This window comes from Suncus etruscus, chromosome 5 (genome assembly GCF_024139225.1).
Source record: "Suncus etruscus isolate mSunEtr1 chromosome 5, mSunEtr1.pri.cur, whole genome shotgun sequence".
In the NCBI taxonomy this organism is placed as follows: Eukaryota; Metazoa; Chordata; class Mammalia; order Eulipotyphla; family Soricidae; genus Suncus; species Suncus etruscus.
Genome location: NC_064852.1, coordinates 96208247 through 96228832, shown reverse-complemented (window position 1 = coordinate 96228832; position 20586 = coordinate 96208247). Strand labels below are relative to the sequence as shown.

General features: G+C 40.7%; 1 protein-coding gene and 1 non-coding gene across 2 annotated transcripts in view; both read left to right on the top strand.

Annotated features, from left to right (window-relative positions):
* Positions 1 to 20586, top strand: part of MYO3B (myosin IIIB) — a 481137-nt gene that overhangs the window by 277129 nt on the left and 183422 nt on the right. The gene's annotated exons all lie outside the window — the stretch shown is intronic.
* Positions 409 to 614, top strand: LOC126010384 (small nucleolar RNA U3). The gene has a single exon (XR_007496428.1). It is a non-coding gene; the product is annotated as a small nucleolar RNA U3 (small nucleolar RNA).

The following is a 20586-nucleotide window of genomic DNA, read 5'->3' as shown; positions in this document are numbered from 1 at the left end:
AACACTGTGCTATCTCTTTGATCCATCTGCTATTTGTTTAACAGCTTTAAGTCTATAACTTTGGGTACCCTGACGTCCTGTGTATGTCATCTAGGGATCAGTATCTCCCTATGTCTACAAGTCCAGTGTCCTGTGGTGCCTGCAGCCCCCAAAGGCCATTAGTTTCACTGATTCCCCATGATACACTATTCTATGATAGAGTTAGTTCTTTTCTTTTTGTTTTTCTTGAGTCCCTAGTCCAGTGGTGGGCAACCTTTTATTTCAACTGAGCCAAATCTCACCAAAACCACGATTGAAATTTATTTTGAGAGTCACACAGGGTGCGCACTGACAGAGGCTAGGAGCAGAGTCCTGACTCCTGGAGCAGCCACCCGACACACAGAAGAGCCACATTAAAATGTGTAAAGAAAGACTGTACTTACAGAGATCATTTCTATAGTATGTGACTAGAGAAGTTTCTCTAATCGTGTAGAGCACCCAAAGCCACCTGTAGCCAGAGTGTCCTCTCCTGAGTGTGAAGCCAGCTCTAGGTGTCGCTTCTGCGGCTGCCTCTTGCCATTGATGATCCTTCTTCCCCTCCTTTGGAAGGGATAGAGGGAGAGGATGCAGTCTTCTCTTTGTGAACTGTTCAATAAGGAATTTTGGTGAAAGAGTCCTTCAGTTTAATGCTTATGTTTGAACCAAGTCACGGGGATTGTTGGACTTGTTCTTGTGGCCCCCATATAAGCTGATAATGTCACGTGGCATTATACCTTGTTTGCATAGGCACATTAAAATGGAAAATACTATACATACAAATAAGTTCTTATCTAATCGAGATGGAACACACAAATCTTGTAGTGCAATGGGACCTTACACCCTGAACATTGACATAATGACCTGGTACAGGCCTCAGAAGAATGGGCATTCTCCATTCACCCCTGAACCAGGGAAGCCATCTATGAAACATCTATGAAACACCCAAAGTTGTCTATAACATCACCTGGAAGCAATCCTCTACCAGGGAAGATCCTACTGCTGCTCTGATATCGATTTACTCAAAAGAGTCTTAACACTGAGAAGACTTAAACAACAACAACGACCTGCTTACTGGACAGGGCTTTCTGCATTGCCCTTTAATTGTGGGTTGAAATTAGAGGACGCTCCGCATCATTCTGACTTCAATGTAGGATATACAGATTCCAGGATCTTCAATACAGAAACATGATACCAACAACAGAGACTGTGTAAAAAATAAAACTGTATTGGTACTACAGACAATGACCTGGATTGAACATACTAGTTTGTCTGGAGCCTAGAGTTGGTCTTATGTCAGGAAACTTCAGGGGTAGGCTCTCCTTGTATTTAGGCCAAGGCTTTTTCTTTCCATGTCCCCCAAACTTTGGTGGGCCTATGCAAATGATAATTGACACTCTAATTGTGCTCCTTTGACTCTAAACCTTAAAAAAAAAAAACCTACTTAAACTTTTGAGGTTAACTTAAACTAATATGCATGTGCATGGAAATATAAAAAACTACCATGCCTTCAAATTTAAGGAGTTGCATAAATTTTATGGCTTTAGATTGCTTTGTGTACCACTAAGAAATGTTATAATGTACTACAATCTGGGGTCTTGAGGGACAAAGTAATTGTACATGGGTTTTGTTTTATTTTACTTAATGTTCTTTGACTGTAAGTTCAAATTTAAGGTGTCAGCAGGGGGATTTCTTCTGAGAACACTGTTTTTGGATGATTGTCCTTCTACTGTAACTTTACCTTGTCCTCTTTCTTTGCATTATTGTTCACATAATTAAAAAGAAAGAAAGAAAGTGTAAAGAGCCGCATGTGGCTCCTAAGTCTCGGCTTGTGGACCACTGCCCTAGCCATAAACATGTGGGTGAGAACCTCTTCTTTTCCTGCAGTCTGTCTGAAGGGTCAAAGAGAAGATACCCTCTAATTGGGTCAAAAAAGTGTGGCCTTAAAGTGTTACTATCTCTCCAACCCCCTAACACCACACTTTATCATTGTCTACTTGACTAGCTATTACAATCTCCTGCAGGTGAAATTGAAAACAAGCAATTGTATTGCACTAGATTACCTAACTTCCTTCCCTTCTCCTACTCCTTTTCTACCATAAAACTTTGACACAAGATAAAAAATTTTAGGTTCACCCTATTTTTCTCCAGAATGTCCTTCCTCATAAATTCTCGATACATATGTTCATAATAGATTTTTCTTTTGCTAATCTGCCTGATGTAATTTAATTACTTAACTAAACTTGATTCTTGTCCACTCCTAGAATAACCCAGCGGGGTGTGTGAGGTATTTTTCCCTGAAGAAAAAAGAATTAGGGAAAATTGTTTATTGGGTAGGAAAAGACACAGCATTAAAGCAATAGTATGCCTGGAGAAATGGAAATAAGGATATGCAAAGAGGATGAAGAATTTGAGTACCTCCTTTTCTTAAATTGTGGTTTTGATCCAGGGCTAACCCTGATTGAGTTTAAAAAACTGTTCCTCTAGATGTAGATGTTGTACTAATCTAGAATAAGCATGTCTCATATTTCAGGTCATTTCTTTCTTTCTTCTTTCCTTCCTTTCTTTTTCTTCTTTCTTTCTTTCTTTCTTTCTTTCTTTCTTTCTTTCTTTCTTTCTTTCTTTCTTTCTTTCTTTCTTCCTTCTTTCTTTCTTTATTCCGTCCTTCCTTCCTTCCTTCCTTCCGTCCTACTTCCTTCCTTCTTTCTTCTTCTTTCTTTCTTCTTTCTTTCTTCTTTCTTTCTTTCTTTCTTTCTTTCTTTCTTTCTTTCTTTCTTTCTTTCTTTCTTTCTTTCTTTCTTTCTTTCTCTTTCTTTTTCTTCCTTCCTTCCTTTTTCTTCCTTCCTTCCTTCCTTTTTTCTTCCTTCCTTCCTTCCACCCTCCTTCCCTTCCTTCCTACCTTCCTTCCTTCCTCCCTCCCTTCCTCCCTTCCTTCCTTCCTTCCTTCCTCCCTCCCTTCCTTCCTTCCTTTCTCCCTCCCTTCTTTCCTTCCTCCCTCCCTCCCTTCCTTCCTTCCTTCCTCCCTCCCTCCTTTCCTTCCTTCCTCCCTCCCTTCCTCTCTCCCTCCCTTTCTTCCTCCCTCCCTTTCTTCCTCCATTCTTTCCTCCCTCCCTTTCTTCCTCCCTCCCTTCCTTCCTCCATTCTTTCCTCCCTCACTTTCTTCCTTCCTTCCTCCCTCCCTTCCTTCCTCCCTCCCTCCCTCCCTTCCTTCCTTCCTTCCTTCCTTCCTCCCTCCCTCCCTTCCTTCCTTTCTTTCTCCCTCCCTCCCTTCCTCCCTTCCTTCCTTCCTTCCTTCCTTTCTCCCTCCCTTCCTTCCTTCCTTCCTCCCTCCTTTTCTCCCTCCCTCCCTTCCTTCCTCCCTTCCTCTCTTCCTTCCTTCCTCCCTTTCTTCCTTCCTCCCTTCCTTCCTCCCTCCCTCCCTCCCTTCCTTTCTCTCTTCCTTTCTCCCTTCCTTCCTTCCTCCCTCCCTTCCTTTCTTTCTCCCTTCCTTCCTCCCTTCCTTCCTTCCTCCCTTCCTTCCTTCCTTCCTCCCTTCCTTCCTCCTCCCTTCCTTCCTATCTCCCTCCTTCTCTCCTCCCTCATTCCCTCCTTCCTTTCTTTCTCCCTCCCTTCCTTCCTCCCTTCCTCCTTCCTTCCTCCTTCCTTCCTTCTTTCCTCCCTCCCTTCCTTCCTTCCTCCCTCCTTCCCTTCCTTCTTCCCTTTCTTCCTTCCTTCCTTCCTTCCTCCCTCCTTTCCTCCCTCCCTCCCTCCTTCCTTCCTTCCTCCATTCCTCCCTCCCTCCTTCCTTCCTCACTCCTTTCTTCCTTCCTCCATTCCTTCCTCCTTCCTTCCTCCCTCCCTTCCTTCCTTCCACCCTCCTTCCCTTCCTTCCTTCCTCCTTCCCTTCCTCCCTCCCTCCCTTCTTCCCTTCCTTCCTACCTCCCTCCCTTCCTTTCTCCCTCCCTCCCTTCCTTCCTTCTTTCCTCCCTCCCTCCCTTTCTTCCTTCCTTCCTCCTTTCCTCCCTCCTCCTTCCTTCCCTTCCTCCCTTCCTTCCTTCCTTCCTTCCTTCCTTCCTTCCTTCCTTCCTTCCTTCCTTCCTTCCTTCCTTCCTTTCTTCCTTCCTTTCTTCCTGAATAGGGATAATATAAGTAGTCTAGGCTCTGTAACTTTATGAACACACAATTTCACTTGGTAACCATAGTATTTCCAAGCAAATGTTACCCAAAAATGTGGAAAGGCAGATAATAATAAGTTATAGACATCTAGAACTTATTAAAGACTGGCCTTATATAAAGGGAGAGTCTAGTCATTAAGATATAGTGAACTGGCAACTTTTACCCAAGGAACACTAAAATGCAGAAAAAAATGGGCTGACTGATGCTTTTTTATTAGCAAAGTTTGGAAAGAGGAGCTTTGTTACTACCTAGGAACATACTAATGATTTGATATCATTGTTTGCTTGACTGATGTACTGTTTTTGTTTTTATTTTAAGGGGAAAAATGAGGTACTACTTTTCTATCAGGTCTACAGTTTTTCTTTTTTCTTTTTTTTTTTTTTCTTTTTTTTTGCTTTGGTTTTTGAGCTACATGAAGTGAAAATCAGGACTTTCTCCTGACTGTGCATTCAGGAATCACTCTTGAGTTGCCCAGGGGACCACATGGGATGCCAGGGATCAAATCCAGGTTAACTATGTACAAGGCAGGCACTCTACCTGCTGTGCTATTTCTGTGGACTCAACTCCACAATTTTAACATCTTTGGGTGGGTCACATATCTTTGAAGCAATAGTTCACGTTGTAAACGCAAAAGAAAAAATAATCCCTGAACTCATTGGTTTGGTTTTCTGCTAGCAAAGAATTTACAGGTTTGGGGCCGGAGCAATAGCACAGCACAAGGGAGTTTTCCTTTCATGTGGCTGACCCAAGATAGACCCGAGTTTGATCTCCGGAGTCCCATATGGTCCCTCAAGTCAGGAGTGATTTCTTTTTTTTAAGGTAGTACAGAGTTTATTTTATTTTATTTTTTAATATATAAAATCTTTATTTAAGCATCATGTTTACAAGCATGATTGTAGTTGGATTTTAGGAACAATTTCTGAGCATATAAGCAGGAATAACCCCTGAGCGTCACTGAGTGTGACCAAAAAGCAAAAACAAACAAACAAACAAACAAATTTTTAGAAGTATTAATGATGCAACAATTCCTGAAGATACTAAAAATCTGCTAATTAAAAGTCAATACAGGGCCCGGAGAGATAGCACAGCGGCGTTTGCCTTGCAAGCAGCCAATCCAGGACCAAAGGTGGTCGGTTCGAATCCCGGTGTCTCATATGGTCCCCTGTGCCTGCCAGGAGCTATTTCTGAGCAGACAGCCAGGAGTAACCCCTGAGCACCGCCAGGTGTGGCCCAAAAACAAAAACAAAAAAAACAAAAAACAAAAAAAAACAAAAACAGAAATAGAAAAAATATTTCTTGGGCTTTGAATTTGCCCACATGTATATTAAAGGCAAAGAGAGTGGAGTCGTTAATAGTCTTTAATAAATTAGCTGGGAATACAGAGTGATTTATAATTTACCTTTGATTCCTTCTGCCAATATAAGTATAGTAGCTTTTATATGTGTGTTTGTGCAAATGCACATGTACCTTCTTTGTTCATGTAAATTGCCCATATTCTTCACTTGAGAATTTTTCTATCCACCCCATCCCAGCCCTGCCCATTTACTTATACTGGCACTCAGAACCATATGCTAGGCAGGGAAAAACATAAAAACTGCTAAACAAAGTCAAACATAGCACATTGTTTCTAACTTTGCTGCAAACATGTAGTATTTAAAATTATCTCAATGTAAAAAATAGAAAAAAAAAACCTTAATGTAGAATTTTATGAAGTTGAACTAAGTTTCTGAATATTTTTGTTTTGCTTCTTATTTATTTATTTATGTTTTGAGTCACACCCAGCAATTGTCAGCTATTACTCCTGGCTCTGCACTAAAGAAATCACTTTTGGCTGGCTTGGGGGACCATATGAGATGCTGGGGATTAAACCTGGGATGGCCACATGCAAGGAAAGTACCCTACTTGCTGTGTTTTTCTTAGCCCCAATATATGGGGTACCTGGGATCAAACCCAGGTCTGTCACAGGCAAGACTAGTGTACTAATCACTGTAATATTGCCCTAGGCCCAGACCTCCAAAAGTGATACCTGAACACTGCTGGATTTGTTCCCCAGCTTTCCAGAATCCCCTAAATGTCTAAGGAATGGGTTCCTCGTTGTACAATACATCCCTTTTTCCTGTTAACCCCTATCTTACTCCTTTCTTTTTAGTGAACAATATTTTTTATCTTGAATTATAGGAGGGATTTTTTTTCTTGTTTGTTCATTTGTTTTTTTGTCTTCTACATATGTTTGAAGGCAGTCCACTTGGAGTCATTATTTCACACATAATATCCTTTAGGTTTCTCATGTAGCAAATGGTAAGATTCCATATTTTTGGGGAGCACAGGAAAAATGAATTCCTATCATATATATGCATTTATATGAAATGTATTCCATTTTGCATACCATGTGTTTTATAATCCACTCAATCCTTGAGGGCACTTACATTGTTTCTAACCCTTAGTTTTAATAAGTACTTTGCTGTGAACATGGAGTGTATGTACAGTTTTTACCTTGGGGATATATTTATTAGTGGATGGCTGAGTCATATAGTATTTTTCTTAATATTTTTGAGAACTCTTAAATGCTTCCCATATTGGCTACATCAGTTTACATTCCAGTTAACAGTGTACAAGGACTTTTTTTCATAACATTTTTTTCCACCAATACTTGTTTCTTATCTTTTAAAACATAACTATTCCCAAGGAATGAAAATATTATCTCCAAGTTCTTTGGGTTTGCATTTTCCCCCCCCCCACCAAAAAAAATCCCAAAGAGTTTTGACCATCTTTTTATGTGTGTGTTGGCCTCTTGTATGCCCTCTTTAAATAAGTATCTACTTATATTCTTCTAGTTTTCTTTAAACTGGGTTTAAATTTTTTGCTGTTATTGAATTTTATGAAATTTTGTTGTTGTTATTTTGGGGTCACATCCAGAGGCACTCAGGGACTACTCCTGGCTCTGTGCTCAGAAATCGCTCCTGGGAGGCTCAAGAAACCATATGAAAAGCCAGAGATTGAACGGGGCTCACTCCTGGGTAGGCAGCATGCAAGGCAAATACCCTACTGCTGTGTTATTGCTCCAGCCGTGAATTTTGTAAATTCTTTATAAATTTTGGATATTACTATTCTCGTTAATATAATTCTTACACTAAAGAGAAATTCTCATTCTAATTTTATGATAGATTCTTTTGTTTTATGAAGCATCTTTATTTTATATAATCTCATTTGCTTATTTTTGCATGTTTTTCTATACTTAGAAGACATATCCACGAAGACATTACTAACACTAATGCCAATAATCTTGTAACCTGTTTTTACTATATATGTTTCATAGCTTCAGTTCTTCAGTTTAATTTAATTTAATAAGTATAAGCTAGTGGCCTAATTTCAAATGTTTACATATGACTCTCTGTCAAACATTCTCAACACTATTTATTTATTTGTTGTTTGTATAGGGTTTGGGTGCCACACCTGGTATTGCTCAAGGGTTACTCCTGGCTCTGTGTTTAGAAATTGTTCCTGGTAGGGGCTGGAGAGATAGCATGGAGGTGGGGATTTGCCTTGCATGCAGGAGGTCGGTGGTTCGAATCCTGGCATCCCATGTGGTCTCCTGAGCCTGCCAGGAGTGATTTTTGTGCATAGAGATAGAAGTAACCCCTGAGCGCTGCCAGGTCTGACCCAAAAACCAAAAAAAAAAAAAAAAAAAAAATTGCTCCTGGTAGTTTAGAGGGACCATATGGGATACCAGAGATCTGTCCAAGGTCGGCCACATATAAGCCAAATGCCCTGCTGCTCTGCTATCTCCCAGCCCCAGTCTTAGCATTATTTATAGAAGAGTTTTCCTTATTCTATTTTATACTTCTTTGTCATAACTTAGTTATCCGATATTTGGGGGGTGGGGTTCGGTTACACCCAGCAGTGCTCAGGGGCTACTCCTGGGTCTAAGCTCAGAAATCGCCCCCAGCAGACTCGGAGGACCATATGGGATGCCGGGATTTGAACCCCAACCTTCTACATGCAAGGTAAACGCTTTACCTCAGGGGTCTCAAAATCGCAGCCCGCGGGCTCTTTGCGGCCCTCTGTACAACATTTTGTGGCCCGCGGTCGGCCTTCAAATATCGTAGTATTTGCGATTATTCGCTTACCGAATAATCGCGATAAAAATCGCATTAGTAAGAAAAAAATCACATTAAACATTCGCAGACCCTGAGAAGTTCCGTTCGGGGTATGCAAATGTTTAATGCAATTTTTTTTCTTACTAATGTGATTTTTTATTGCGAATATTCTGTAAGCGAATAATCGCAAATGAATAATCGCGAATACTTTGCGCCTAAGCTCAGACGTCATTTCCGCTGCTCCTGCCCACTGTCCCTTGCATTATCAGAGGCCTAAGGGAGAGAAGGGAGAAAAGTTTATTACAGAATTAGATATTGTCATACCTTCATCATGACTTCATCAAAGCCTGCAGTGAAGAGAGAGATTGATTATGAGCACAGACAATTTCAGGAAAAATGGGAGACGCAGTATTTCTTTGTTGAGCACAGGGGCATCCCCACATGTCTTATTTGCTCAGAGAAAGTTGCAGTGCATGAGGAATACAACTTGAAAAGCCATTATTCAACTAAACATGCTGAGGAATGTGCAAAATATCAAGGAAATGAGAGAGCCAAGCGGGTTGCCAGTCTTAAAGCATGTCTAATGAGGCAACAAGATTTCTTCAAGAAAGCAACCAAAGAGAATGTTGCATCAGTCAAAGCTAGTTACATGGTTAGTGAGATGATTGCTAAGGCAGGAGAGTTTGTTAACTTTTGCCATTCACAGAAGGAGAGTTTGTTTAAAAATGCATGTTACAGGCTGCAAGTATTATTTGTCCGGAAAAGAAAGGTCAGTTTAGCAAAATCAGCCTTTCTGCCAACACTGTGGCAGAGCACATTTCTGACATGTCAAGTGACATTTATTATCAACTGTGTGAGAAAGCCAAATCTTTTGATGCATACTCAGTTGCTCTTGACGAGGGCACAGATAAAACAGACACTGTGCAGCTCACAATTCATGTCCGTGGTGTTGATTGCAATTTTGAATTGACAGAGGAGCTGCTCACAATAATTCCAATGCATGGCCAGACCACCGCTAATGAGATATTTCGGCATCTGTGTGATGCCATTGAGAATGCAGGTTTGCCATGGGAGAGGTTTGTTGGAATAATAACCGATGGAGCTACATCGATGACAGGAAGGAAAACTGGACTGTTGGCACTTGTTCAAAAAAAAAGTTGAAGAGGAGGGTGTAGAGAAGGCCATTGCTCTTCACTGCATTATCCATCCGCAGGCCCTTTGCAGTAAATGCCTGCCCTGTGACAATGTGATGTCTGTTGTTGTGAAATGCATCAACCAAATCAGATCCTGGGGCTTAAAGCATAGGAGGTTCTGTGCTTTTTTAGAGAAAATGGAGTCATAATATGGAGATGTGCTCTATTTCACCAAGGTACGTTGGCTCAGTAGGGGAAATGTCCTGAAAAGATTTTTTGAGTTGAGAGAAGAAGTGAAAGCCTTCATGGAAAAGGATGGGAATGCTGTTTCTGAGTTGAGTGATCACAAATGGTTCATGGACTTAGCTTTTCTTGTTAACATCATACATAAGCTAAATGTACTAAACAAGATGTTACAAGGCCCAGGGCAGCTTATCAGTGCTGCCTATGACAATGTGAGAGCATTCTTCACAAAACTTGTGTTATGGAAATCTCAGCTCTCTCAGACAAACCTTTGCCATTTCCCAGCATGCAAGGAACTTGTGGATGCAGGCATACCATTCAGTGGTGAGAAATATGTTGATGCTATTTTTAAGCTAGAGAAGGAATTTGATCACAGATTTGCAGACTTCAAAAAGCACAGAGCCACTTTCCCAATTTTTGTGAACCCCCTTTCCTTTGATGTGCAAGATGCCCCTCCTGTGCATCAATGGAGCTCATTGACCTGCAATGCAACTCTGATCTCAATGCCAAGTTCAGGGAGATTAGTGGAAAGCAGACATGCATGGACAATTTTTGAGAGAATTGCCCCACAGCTTCCCTGAGCTTTCCCGAATGTTCTAGTGCACCATGGTATGTGCCTTTTGGGGAGAACATATTTGAGGGAAAAGTTATTCTGCACATTGAACTTCAATAAGTCAAAGTACAGGTCTAGACTTAATGATGATCATCTTCAAGCCATACTGAGGGTCTCAACTGCTTCCTCTCTAAAGCCAAATGTGGTTCAGATTTGTGAGAAGAAGCGCTGTCAAGTCTCTGGCAGCAAGGAATAGGCAAAAGATGCCATGTTCAGAAGAACTGTTCATGATCTTCCCTCAATGTTCTATTCATGTTCAGAAGAAATAATTAAAACTGTTAATAATGATGTTTGAGGACTTTTTTTTTTTTGTGAAATCCCTTATGTGGCCCTGCCTCACCCTGACTTTGCCTCCTGTGGCCCCCAGGTAAATTGAGTTTGAGACCCATGTTCTACCTCCATGCTATCTCTCTGGCCCAATCAAATAATTTTTAATATAAAAATGCAGCAATATGTTATATAAAACTAACTTTGTATTAAATTAAAACCTATAGTGGTAGTAATTGAAAACATCAATCTGTGTAAGTATCACACTGGCATACATCTGTTGGAAGCTGATACCCTAAGCATTACCCATGTTGTACAAAATCCAATTAACTTTGGGTTTTTGTGAACAGTGTAGGATCAGCACACCAACCACTGTATTTCTTCAGTGTTACAGCTTTTTATTTTATATTCACATAGTTAAAGTCTATGGATTTACTCCTTGGTGTATCTTCAACCACAGTCCTCTCCTTGCCATCTATCTTCACCATCAGTTCTTTGTCATATGTTGGTCCTGTCTTCTTGTTGCCCTTTCTCTGTTTCTTCTATCTATGTATGGGCTATCAAGACAGTGAACTGTGTTTATGTATTATGTATCTCTGTTGTTTCTGCTTTCTGCTTAGTTAAGCCCTCTGCCAAAAAAAAAAAAAAAAAAAGCTTTTATAGGATAATCAAATTAAGAATGTATTCTACAAATTAAGTTTTGTGGATGACCAATCGAAGTCTTAATTATCTAGCCCTCTCTCACTTCCAATGAAACTGGAATACCATCTGCTGTTGAGATTAAATAAAGTCTATTGCTTTAGCTTTACAATCATCTTTCCTTAGATAAGAAATATAGGTCTAAATTTTTTCAGAAATCAAGATTAATTGAAGATAGATATTTGAAAGGGAGAGTTCTTAATTAGACTGGGTAAGGATCACACTACAACTGTCCATGACTGGTAGAAATAGCTAAGTAGAAAAACCGGCTATCCTTTGCAAAAGCTGGCTCCCTGTGTGTGACACCAGGCGGGGAAAATCCGCGAAAGTACACCGGCCCAGTGGGGCTCAGCTGTGAAAGACTGTGAGTGTGACCTGTCTATGTCTGTCTACTGTCCTCTTGCGTGAAACTCTTGCGAGTGGGGCAAAAAGAGCCTCCAGAAACCTCGCTCGCCCAGACGCCATTTTCAGGGAGGGACTTCAGAGCATAAAAACCGGCTATCCTTTGCAAAAGCTGGCTCCCTGTGTGTGACACCAGGCGGGGAAAATCCGCGAAAGTACACCGGCCCAGTGGGGCTCAGCTGTGAAAGACTGTGAGTGTGACCTGTCTATGTCTGTCTACTGTCCTCTTGCGTGAAACTCTTGCGAGTGGGGCAAAAAGAGCCTCCAGAAACCTCGCTCGCCCAGACGCCATTTTCAGGGAGGGACTTCAGAGCATAAAAACCGGCTATCCTTTGCAAAAGCTGGCTCCCTGTGTGTGACACCAGGCGGGGAAAATCCGCGAAAGTACACCGGCCCAGTGGGGCTCAGCTGTGAAAGACTGTGAGTGTGACCTGTCTATGTCTGTCTACTGTCCTCTTGCGTGAAACTCTTGCGAGTGGGGCAAAAAGAGCCTCCAGAAACCTCGCTCGCCCAGACGCCATTTTCAGGGAGGGACTTCAGAGCATAAAAAACCGGCTATCCTTTGCAAAAAGCTGGCTCCCTGTGTGTGACACCAGGCGGGGAAAATCCGCGAAAGTACACCGGCCCAGTGGGGCTCAGCTGTGAAAGACTGTGAGTGTGACCTGTCTATGTCTGTCTACTGTCCTCTTGCATGAAACTCTTGCGAGTGGGGCAAAAAGAGCCTCCAGAAACCTCGCTCGCCCAGACGCCATTTTCAGGGAGGGACTTCAGAGCATAAAAACCGGCTATCCTTTGCAAAAGCTGGCTCCCTGTGTGTGACACCAGGCGGGGAAAATCCGCGAAAGTACACCGGCCCAGTGGGGCTCAGCTGTGAAAGACTGTGAGTGTGACCTGTCTATGTCTGTCTACTGTCCTCTTGCGTGAAACTCTTGCGAGTGGGGCAAAAAGAGGCTCAGAGGAGCACGGCCGCTCCGCTTCGCTACGCGGCCGTGCACTCTTTCTAAGGAAAGAACTCCATTGCAACAAGAAGGAAAAATCACACTAAGAACGGCGCTATATCACAGAAGCAAACATTTCTCTCTGGACTGTCTTCTCTGTTACATGCTCGGGCCTAAGATTTGACCCAGTGTGAGGCTTCATCCACGGAGGACTCCCCTCCCTTAGAGGCAAGTCAGCCCATCCAGAAAGGGAGGAGCCAGAGGAGTGTGCTGCCTACATCATATAGACAATGAATACCACTACAACACGTAGAAAAACCCACAATACAAATGTGACAATGGGGAAACAGCGCAGGCCAGCATCAGACATAGAGAATGAAGATGACAATTCTGAGGACCAGATAATGACTGAACAACTAATCAACCTCTCAGATAAGGACTTTAGACTAGCAATATGGAAGGTGCTCAACAGACTCCAAGAAACCATGGATCGAGTTGAACAGAACACTAATAAGAACCAAGAAAATATGAAGGCAGAAATGACAAAACTCCAAACTGAAATAACATGTCAACTAACAGGCCTGAAAAACTCAGTAAACGAAGTGAATGACAAAATGGATAAGCTCTGGGACAGGGTATCAGAAGCTGAGAATAGACTTGGTGCTGTGGAAGATGAGATACATAACAATTCCATACAGCAGGAGAGATTGGACAAAAAACTTAAAGCAAATGAGCAGACAATGGAAAAATTAGTCAAAGAATGGGAACAGACGAAAATAGAAGTCTATGATAAGATCAACAGAAACAACTTAAGAATCATTGGAGTCCCAGAGACCCAGGAAGAAAATTTCCAGGAAGAATCAATGGTCAAGAACATCATTAAAGAGAAACTTCCAGAGCTAAAGAATATATGTGATCAAATCCTGCATGCCCGAAGAGTACCAACCAAAAGAGACCCCAGAAAAACCACCCCAAGACACATCCTAGTCACAATGACAAATCCCACAGATAGAGACAGAATTCTGAAAACAGCAAGATCAAAAGGGGAAATCATGTTCAAGCAAGCTTCCCTGAGATTTACAGCAGACCTGTCACCAGAAACGCTCAATGCCAGAAAGCAGTGGTGGGATATTGTGACAAGACTGAATGAAATGAATGCTTCACCCAGAATACTATACCCAGCAAAACTCACTTTCCGGCTTGATGGAAGAATACATGGTTTCACAGACAAAAAAACAGCTCAGAAACTTCACAGACACAAAACCAGTCTTAAGAGAAAAACTGAAAGACCTAATCTAAGACAAGACTACCCAAAAGACACACCAAATTTTGAAATAAAGATGGCATTAAATCCCAGGACAATTCTTTCTCTCAACGTCAATGGACTAAATGCACCAGTTAAGAGACACAGAGTGGCTAAATGGATCAAAAAACTCAATCCAACCTTCTGCTGCCTACAAGAAACGCACCTGAATAGTCAGAACAAACATAGACTCAAAATAAAAGGCTGGAGAAAAGTTATCCAAGCAAACAACACCCATAAAAAAGCTGGAGTGGCCATACTAATATCAGATAATGCAAACTTTATACTCAGGAAGGTTGTAAGGGACAAAGACGGACATTTTATATTAATCAAGGGGTACGTAGAGCAGGAAGAATTCACTCTCCTAAACATATATGCACCGAATGAGGGGCCAGCAAAATATTTAATACAACTGCTGACAAATCTGAAAAATAATATCAACAACAACACAATAATTGTGGGGGACCTAAACACGGCTTTGTCAACACTGGACAGGTCAACCAGACTGAAACCCAACAAGAATATACTAGACCTGAGGAGAGAAATGGAAGAAAGAGGCCTAGTGGATATATATAGGACACTCCATCCCCAGAAACCTGGATACACATTCTTCTCCAATGTACATGGGACATTCTCCAGGATAGACTACATGCTGGCACATAAAACATACCTCCATAAGATCAAGAGGATAGAAATTTTGCAGACTACCTTCGCTGACCACAAGGCTCTGAAATTATTTGTGAACTCCAAAGGGACTCAGAAGAAACACTTTAACACCTGGAAGTTAAACAGCCTCATGCTCAATAACCAGTGGGTCCGAGATGAAATCAAGGAGGAAATAAAAAGGTTCCTGGAAACAAATGACAATAAAGACACAAACTCTCAGAACTTATGGGACACAGCAAAAGCAGTACTGAGAGGAAAATTTATAGCTTTGCAAGCACACATCAGGAAGGAAGAAGGAGCTTACCTGAGTAGCTTAATGACACAGCTAATAGAACTAGAAAATGCTCAACAAAAGGACCCAAGAACAGGAAGACAGAAGGAAATAACAAAGCTGAGAGCAGAAATCAACGAAGTGGAAACTCAAAAAACAATCCGAAAGATCAACGAAAGCAGAAGTTGGTTCTTTGAAAAAATAAACAAGATTGATAGACCACTGGCAAACCTAACAAAGAAAGAGAGAGAGAGAAACTTGATAACTCGTATCAGGAATGAAAAAGGAGAGATCACTACTGATATGACAGAGATTCAAAGGGTAATCAGAAACTACTTTGAAAAACTCTACGCCACTAAAAATGAGAACCTGGAAGAAATGGATAAATTCTTGGACTCTTATAATCTTCCACGGTTGAAGGAAGAGGATGTAGCATATCTAAACACCCCATCACCATTGATGAAATTAAAACAGTAATCAAATGTCTGCCGAAAAACAAAAGCCCAGGTCCAGATGGATTCACTAATGAATTCTATCAAACTTTCCAAGAGGAACTACTGCCAATCTTGGCAAGACTCTTTCATGAAATTGAACAAACAGAAACACTTCCAAATAGCTTTTATGAAGCCAACATCACCTTGATACCTAAACCAGACAGAGACGCTACCAAAAAAGAAAATTACAGACCAATATCACTGATGAATGCAGATGCAAAGATCCTCAACAAAATCCTGGCAAATAGGATTCAATGCCTCGTTAAGAAGATCATCCACTACGATCAAGTAGGTTTCATCCCAGGAATGCAAGGATGGTTTAACATCCGTAAATCTATCAACATAATACACAACATCAATAACAAGAAAAATAAAAACCACATGATCATATCAATAGATGCAGAGAAAGCATTTGATAAGGTCCAACACCCATTCTTGATCAAAACTCTCAGCAAGATGGGAATGGAGGGAACCTTTCTCAATATAGTGAAGGCCATCTACCACAAGCCAGTGGCAAATATTATCCTCAATGGAGAAAAACTGAAAGCCTTCCCTCTAAATTCTGGCACAAGACAAGGCTGTCCTCTCTCACCACTCCTATTCAACATAGCACTGGAAGTACTTGCTATAGCGATTAGGCAAGAAAAGGATATCAAGGGAATCCAGATAGGAAAGGAAGAAGTCAAGCTCTCACTGTTTGCAGATGACATGATACTCTACTTAGAAAACCCTAAAGACTCTATCAAAAAGCTTCTAGAAACAATAGACTCATATAGCAAGGTGGCAGGCTACAAAATTAACACACAAAAATCAATGGCCTTTCTATACACCAACAGTAATAAAGAAGAAATGGACATTAAGAAAACAACCCCATTCACAATAGTACCACACAAACTCAAATATCTTGGAATCAACTTGACTAAATATGTGAAGGACCTATACAAAGAAAACTATAAAACTCTGCTCCAAGAAATAAGAGAGGACACACGGAAATGGAAACACATACCCTGCTCATGGATTGGCAGGATTAACATCATCAAAATGTCAATACTCCCCAAGGCATTATACAGATTTAATGCCATCCCTCTAAAGATACCCATGACATTCTTCAAAGAAGTGGATCAGACACTTTTGAAATTCATTTGGAACAATAAACACCCTCGAATAGCTAAAGCAATCATTGGGAAAAAGAATATGGGAGGAATTACTTTTCCCAACTTTAAACTGTACTACAAAGCAACAGTTATCAAAACAGCATGGTATTGGAATAAGGATAGGTCCTCAGATCAGTGGAATAGGCTTGAATACTCAGAAAATGTTCCCCAGAGATACAACCATCTAATTTTTGATAAAGGAGCAGGAAATCCTAAATGGAGCAGGGAAAGCCTCTTCAACAAGTGGTGTTGGCACAATTGGATAGCCACTTGCAAAAAATTAAACTTAGACCCCCAGCTAACATCATGTACAAAGGTAAAATCCAAATGGATTAAAGACCTCGATATCAGCCCCAAAACCATAAGATATATAGAACAGCACATAGGCAAAACACTACAGGACACTACAGGCATCTTCAAGGAGGAAACTGCACTCTCCAAGCAAGTGAAAGCAGAGATTAACAGATGGGAATATATTAAGCTGAGAAGCTTCTGCACCTCAAAGGAAATAGTGCCCAGGATACAAGAGCCACCCACTGAGTGGGAGAAACTATTCACCCAATACCCATCAGATAAGGGGCTAATCTCCAAAATATACAAGGCACTGACAGAACTTTACAAGAAAAAAACATCTAACCCCATCAAAAAATGGGGAGAAGAAATGAACAGACACTTTGACAAAGAAGAAATATGCATGGCCAAAAGACACATGAAAAAATGTTCCACATCACTAATCATCAGGGAGATGCAAATCAAAACAACGATGAGATACCACCTCACACCCCAGAGAATGGCACACATCACAAAGAATGAGAATAAACAGTGTTGGCGGGGATGTGGAGAGAAAGGAACTCTTATCCACTGCTGGTGGGAATGCTGTCTAGTTCAACCTTTATGGAAAGCGATATGGAGATTCCTCCAAAAACTGGAAATCGAGCTCCCATACGATCCAGCTATACCACTCCTAGGAATATACCCTAGGAACACAAAAATACAATACAAAAACCCCTTCCTTACACCTATATTCATTGCAGCTCTATTTACCATAGCAAGACTCTGGAAACAACCAAGATGCCCTTCAACAGATGAATGGCTAAAGAAACTGTGGTACATATACACAATGGAATATTATGCAGCTGTCAGGAGAGATGAAGTCATGAAATTTTTCTATACATGGATGTACATGGAATCTATTATGCTGAGTGAAATAAGTCAGAGAGAGAGAGAAAAACGCAGAATGGTCTCACTCATCTATGGGTTTTAAGAAAAATGAAAGACACCCTTGTAATAATAATTTTCAGACACAAAAGAGAAAAGAGCTGGAAGTTCCAGCTCACCTCAGGAAGCTCACCACAAAGAGTGATGAGTTTAGTTAGAGAAATAACTACATTTTGAACTGTCCTAATATTGAGAATGTATGAGGGAAATGTAGAGCCTGTTTAGGGTACAGGCGGGGGTTGGGTGGGGAGGAGGGTGATTTGGGACTTGGGTGATGGGAATGTTGCACTGGTGATGGGTGGTGTTCCTTTTATGACTGAAACCCAAACACAATCATGTATGTAATCAAGGTGTTTAAATAAAAAAAAATTTAAAAAAAAAAAAAAAAAAAAAGAAATAGCTAAGTAAGGATTTTGAAAGGAGGATTGAAAAAGTATAAGATACAGATTTGTTGGCCCATTTGTTGGGCCCTATTTACTCCTTTGTTAGATGTTTGTGTATCTGCAAAGAGCTCAAGAGAGCATTTATTTGATACTAGGCTTATAGTTTAGTTTCACAATTCTGGGACAGTCCCATGGTTTGTACTTTAGAGTTAGAGCATAGAGAATTTTGATTCCTTTCCTTCTGTTTCCCCTTTCTCTTCCCTTTTCTTTGTGTGAACCCAGGTCTTCTGCATGCAAGACACATGCTCTACCACTAAGTCATATTCCTGGCCCCAGGAGAACTTTTAAAAGATCAAATAAAGATGGTGTGAGATTAGGTCATTTGTAGTAAAACATTTTTTGGTTTTGGTTTTGCACCACAACTGGTGATGCTCAAATGTAATACTCCTAGCTCTGCACTCAGGAATTACACCTGGCTATTTTAAGGGACAGTATGGGATTCTGGAATAGAACCCAGGTTAACTATTTGCAAGCCAATGCTCTATCCACTGTACTACTGCTCTGGTCCCTCATTTGTAGTAAAACTTTAAGATTGATTCTTACAGCATTTCTCTTCACACAACAATCTTTTCCTTAGATTGTTGGGCAGAAGTCTCTAGAAAGAAGGCTCCAGATAGGGTGTTACCATGAACAACAAATGATCTCTAGGTTTTTAGTTGTTTCTTAAACTACCAATTGACTGAGACTGTTTAGTTTTTACCTATGAGTTCCATCATGGTAGCTAGAGGTCAGATACTCTGTTCAATATATCTCAAAACAGTTTCCACAACAGTGAGGTATCATTTCAATTCTCAGAATCCAAGCTGTAAAATTTAAGATTTCAATTTTCTGCTATTTAATCTGTTAACAGACAACTGAAGCATTTGATTTTTTAATTTGCAGCAGTTTTTTGGGGTAGCAATTTGACACGGGCCTTTTACATTTCAGCATTATTTTTCAGTTTATTAGTCTATGTTTGAATGGAAATTAAAGCAAACATTTCCATACAAACAATCCACTCACAGTCTTCACTGCAACCTTGCAACAAATCCTACAAACCCAGAGAGGGCAGCAGAGGGAAGCTGAAATCTGTGCTTGAGTATTTCAAAGAGCAGCCTTTCATGATAATAGGGTCATTCTTAGGAGATGACTAAAAATGAAATCATGGGACACTGGGTACTTTCCAAAAGATAAAAATCCTCTGAATCAGACAGGAAATTGCCACCTTTAAAAGTTCTAGCTCTGGCTCTGGCTCCTCTCCTCGCAAGTTAGAAGCTCCATTTCAGATTCTTAATTCAATCCCTACATCGGATGTAAATTCCATTAGATGACTCTGACTTCCGTTTTCTCTCCCTGACACACATCGGTGGACACATCAGAAGCAGCAGGAGGGTGCTTTGCGGGTAATGAGGCATCATTTACTGAAGAGGCTTTCTAGGGGTGATGCATTGAGGATGCTTAACATTTGAAAGAAGTGTGAACACTGTATTTACATTTAAATTAAAATGGAAACTTCTTATAGGTTATGTTTCTCAAAGGTGTGTGTGGTGCTTTTGCTGAGGCCTATTGTTTAATCATGCTGTAAATCCTTTGAAATGTGTTAAAATGCTTCCCACTCATTATAAAGCTCCTGCCACCCCTGGATTAGGACTTTGATGTCACCAATCCTGCTTCAAAGGGTTCTTTCTGGGCTATTAATCACAGTTTAGCCTCTGAAAATATCACCAGAGAAAACATTTGGACATCTTTGTGCTAGACTTGCTATAAACTTTAAAATCTTGAGTAGTTTGCCTTTACACAAATTGCAGCATTTCCCTTTATTGATAGCTTTAATTTTGCTACAGAATTCAATGATATTGTAGCTAAAAGATACAGACAGAAAAGGAGATGTCTTTCTTTATGTTCTTGAGTTAGGAGGTCCAGGATTCCAGAGGATGTGGAGGATGGGTGCGAGGGACAAGAGTCAGACTACTTGACCCTTCAGAGGTAAAAAGTGAGAGGAATCAGAGTAACCAAAAGATTGAGGTTCAAGGGAATTTCCTTTCACTGCTTTAGTTTTTGTTTTTGTTCTACTAACCAGTGCTCACAATTACAAATCAGTGAGATTCCCTGGCTTTCTCTTGCCTTTTATGAAGTATTGAGAATCATAAGAGCTGTTCACAGCAAATACTATTAATAATAACAAGCCATGCTAGCTAATATGAAGTAAGCACTAACTTGTCCCAGGCCTGTATTTGTTGGCAAGCACTTTTCATCAATGAACTTGTTGAATGTCCACAGTTGCACTATGAATTGGATAGTCTTGTCCCGGTAACTATGAAAGTTTGGTTCCAGCACTGCTGAGGATCAAAGGAAATAGATGGTGAGAAAGAGCTTTATTGGCAACAAACCCAGGTTGGAGATGGTCTTATGTCCTCAGAGCAGCTGTCTTAACTTTACGGTTCTAAGAAAGGGTTTTTAGGAGAGAAAGAGATCAGCAAAGAAGTGTTTTTTATT